Source organism: Micropterus dolomieu, linkage group LG12 (genome assembly GCF_021292245.1).
Source record: "Micropterus dolomieu isolate WLL.071019.BEF.003 ecotype Adirondacks linkage group LG12, ASM2129224v1, whole genome shotgun sequence".
Lineage (NCBI taxonomy): Eukaryota > Metazoa > Chordata > Actinopteri > Centrarchiformes > Centrarchidae > Micropterus > Micropterus dolomieu.
The window spans coordinates 5,290,568-5,295,412 of NC_060161.1; positions in this window are offsets into that span (position 1 = coordinate 5,290,568).

A 4,845-nucleotide genomic window follows, 5' to 3' on the forward strand; every position below is an offset into this window, starting at 1 on the left:
GTGACTCTCTGTCAGCCTGGCTACAGTGCTGAAAAGAAACCTGGGGTTGTTCCTATTTTCCTCTATTAATGACGAGTAGTACGCTGCTCTGGCATTACGGAGGGCCTTCCTATAAGTTTTAAGACTATCTTGCCAAATTAATTAATAAATTTTCCAGTTTGGTGGAATGCCAATTCCTCTCAAGTTTCCGTGATATTTGATTTAATTTGCAAGTTTCAGTATTATACCGTGGAGCTAACCGTCTTTGTTTTAGTATTTTCTTTTTTAGAGGGGCTACAGAGTCGAGTGTCATTCGCAGCGAGCCTGCAGCACTATCAACAAGATGATCAATTTGGGACTGAAATTAGCATAGGAGTCCTCCGTTACTTTGTGACTTGATAATGAATTTAGAGCTGAAGGAATCGCATCCTTAAATGTAGCTACAGCACTATCAGACAGACAAATTTTTGCCCAATGGTGTATAGTTCAGCAATACAAACTCAAAAGCTATCAAACAGTGGTCGGACAAAGAGGGATTCTGTGGGAACACTATTAAATGTTCACTTTCAATACCGTATACCAAAACAAGGTCGAGGGTGTGGTTAAAACAGTGAGTCAGTTCACAAACACTCTGAGAGAAGCCAGTGGAATTTAACAGAGAGATAAACGCAGTACTGAAGCTGTCATTTTCAACGTCCACATGAATATTAAAATCCCCAACAATAATAACTTTGTCCGTTTTAAGGACTAAAGTTGACAAAAACTTTTCAGATAAGAATTCAGAGTATGGACCAGGTGCTCGGTACACTATAACAGAAAGAATTAGTTGCAGTTATTTCCAACTTGGGTGTGAAAGACTAAGAACAAGGCTTTCAAATGAGTATAGAATTTAGTTTAGGTTTAGAGCTGATTAGTAGGCTAGAGTCGAAGATAGCTGCAACTCCACCTCCTCGGCCTGTGCCTCGAGGAATGTGAGTATTAATATGACTGGGAGGGGTGGATTCATTTAGGCTAACATATTCTCCATCACCCAGCCAGGTTTCAGTAAGACAAAACAAATCAATATCATAATCTGATATTAGTTCATTTACGAGTACACCTTTAGAAGAGAGAGATCTGATGTTTACAGTCCACATTTAATTTTCCTATTAGTTTGCACTATTGCTCTTGTGGTTTTAATTTTTGAGGTTTTTATTCTGTTGACCTTTGATTTAAATAATTTCGATGGTCGGGGGGCAGACACCGTCACTATAGGGTTTTTACTAAGTAACTCCTGGAATGGAGGAGCAGAGAAGTGTGTTAGACTGCGACTCTGCCTCCTGGTCTCAACTCTGGGTTGTCATGGATTTGGTCCACTAATAAACTTGGCCAGATTTCTAGAAATGAGAGCTGCTCCTTCCCAAGTGGGATGGATGCCGTCTCTCCGAATCAGACCAGGTCTTCCCCAGACAGTCTGCCAATGATCTACAAAGCCCACATCGTTTGCTGGACACCACCTCAACAACCAGGGGCGGAATGACGACATGCGGCTATACATGTCATCACTGGTCAGATTTGGCAGGGGTCCAGAGAAAACTACGGTGTCCAACATTGTTTTTGCATATGTACACACCGACTCAACATTAATCTTAGTGACCTCCTATTGGCGTAACCGGGAGTCATTACCGCCGACGTGAATAACAATCTTACTGTATTTACGTTTATCCTTCGCCAGCAGTTTCAAATAAGACTCAATGTCGCCCGCTCTGGCCCCAGGGATGCACTTAACTATGGCCGCTGGCTTCGCTAAATTCACGTTTCTCAAAATGGAGCTGCCAATGATCAGAGTTGGTTTCTCAGCGGGTGTGTCGCTGAGTGGGGAAAATCTGTTAGAAACGTGAACAGGTTGATGGTGCCCCGTGGACTTTAAATGCTTACGACTATTCCTCCTTCGGACAGTCACCCAGCCACCCTTTCCCGGCTGCTCAGGAGATGCGGGGGGACGGCTACCAGAGGCTAACTCAGGCTGTTCCACACCGACTACCGAGGACTGACTAGCTGATCTACCAAGGTGCGGAGCCGGACTTCTAAATCAGTGAGCCTCGCCTCCATGTCTACAAATAAACTACACTAATTACAAGTACCATTACCGCTAAAGGAGGCAGAGGAGTAACTGAACATGTGACACACCGAGCAGGAGAAAGTAGGAGAGCGAGAGGGAGAAAGAGAAGACATCGCTAGTTGCTAAGCTAAAGTCACTAACGGCTAAGCTAAAGTATTGTAGCATTAGATACAAAAACCTTTGAAAACGATTATTGCGGTGCATACCACTAAAACAAACAAACCAGACCCACCAAAACAACTAAAATGCCGCAGCAGGCTGAAACATGAGGATTTACACTGAAGACGCGTCACGCTGAACCATCGTACATTTTGAGTCTCTTTATTACGCTATTTCACATACATAGAAATCACTTACTTTGAGTGATGCATGTTGTAAGCAGTGCAAAGGTACCTCAGAGACATCAGTGAAAGATGTTAGTAATGATGACGACGATGGTAACGGTCAACAGAAAGTTTTTCCCCATGCTCACCCTGCAGCCATGATCAAAACCCAAGCTTCCCCACAGGTGAGCACACACACATTAATACAGACACCACGCCCCCGGTCACACCCACAGTAACCGATGACATCACGATGCGCGTGCGTGTACACTACAGTGCAAAGAAAAGAGAGGAAACCTAATAAAAACCCAAACAAACCCAGTGTATGGCTCCTACATTCTGGCCCCCAATTATTTTATAGTAATAATTGACCACCACTACAACCCTCTTGTGGGAGACAAACACCAGTTAGAAATGCAAAGTGAAATGTTAGTCCTTTAAAAGGTCCTGTTAATGTCAAAGTTCAAGTCTGCTATATCCAAGGATCTTCACTGCTCCTCTGCTTCCTGCAGAAGGCAGACTTTGGTTATTGGCCTTGTCAGATAGCTGGTTTTCGTTTTAATCCGTACACTAAGTACTAGTCCATTTTTGTCCGGAACAGTATCCACAATTCCTCCTATAATCCAAGCATTACGAGGTGCCATCTCATCCACTAGCACCACAAGATCTCCTGGGACAAAGTTTCTTTTGGCAGTATTCCACTTCTGGCACTCCTGAAGTCCAGGAAGATATTCCTTCACCCAGCGCTTCCAGAACAAATCCGACATATACTGCACTTGTTTCCAGCGATGACGACTATAAACATCCTCCTTCTCGAACAATCCTGTTGGCAACAAAGGTTGCAACTTAAGCTGAAGAAGATGGTTAGGAGTCAATGCCTCCAAGTCTTGAGGATCTGTTGATGCCTTTGTTAAAGGGCAGCTATTAACAATAGCTTCAGCCTCACAGAACACTATCACCAAGCCTTCTTCATCCAGGGTCTGAGTCTTCAAAATAGAGTTTAGCACCTTACTGTCATGGTTTGGTGTGGGTGAGGCAGGTTGGAGGACCCAAAGGCAGGAAGAGGTACAGTACAAAGGGGTTTTAATGAATGAACCAAAAGCGAGCACACTCACAGGTAAGTGGCTGAATATAGAGTCCAAAAACTAAGGTAGTCCAAACAGAGATCCAAAGGGAGCAGGGTAACAGGGAGACACGACAAACAACAGGAGACCTCACAGCAACTCCAGGAGACAGCATACAATGACCCGACAAAGACAAGACAGAAACACCAGGTATATATACACACACACAGGGACTAACGAGCAGGGCGGGAGCAACACAGGTTAAAGACATGAGACTAACGAGGCAGGCAGAGAGAGAGACAGTGAGCAGAGGGAAACAGAGAGACTGACATGCAGGCAGAGTGACAAGCGGGGGAACAGACGGAACACAGGTTACTGAACACAAAACAGACCAGAGTGAACACTTAACATGAACTAAGGTACAGGACTGGGAACAAGGAAAAAGAACTAAAACGCAGGAACAAGAGTTAAGGCAGTGACTAAGAAACCATATAACAAGTAGACTACCAAACCAATATCAAAACAACACAGGACTACGAGCTAGAACACCAGACAAGACATAAACACTAAGGACAAGGAAACAAGAAGAACAGGTAAACAGAAGGACACCAGAAACAAATGGCAAAAACTACAACTCATGACACTTACGGACTGACCGAATTAGCCTTTCCCAAGCACCTCCATGGTGGGATGCTGTTGGGGGATTAAAAACCCATTTCACATTCTTCTGTAACAGCACGTCATTGATGAGGTTGTGATTCAGATTCTCAATGGCGTTCCTCAATTCACGCTCAGCGCCCACGAAGTTAGTGCCATTATACGAATGGATTTCCAAGACTTGACCACGTCTCGCCAAAAACCTTCTGAAACCATTAATGACGGAGTCTGTGTCCAAAGAAGACAGAACTTCAAGATGTATGGCTCGCATCGCTAAGCACGTAAAAATTAGCCCATACCTCTTGACCACAGCTCTTCCACGTTTAACTTCAAATGGTCCAAAACAGTCCAAACCAACTCGACTGAAAGGAGGCTCATCAGGAGTTATTCTGTTGTAAGGAAGGTCAGCCATTTTCTGATGTCCAGGTGAAGCGGACAATCTACAACAGATGACACACTTAGCCAAAACCCTTCTGATGGCGGCGCAAGCACCAGGAATCCAATATTTCTGACGTAGGTGAGAAAGCATGTGGTTTCGTCCACCATGACCTGTTACTTTGTGTACATGACGGAGAATAAGATTGGAGATGTGTTTATCTTTAGCCAGTATAACTGGATGTTTTGCTTCAACTGGCATAGCTGCTCTACTAAGCCGTCCTCCAACCCTAATGAGATCACCATCCAGGATCGGGTTGAGCTTGTAGAGGTGGCTCGTCCTCCT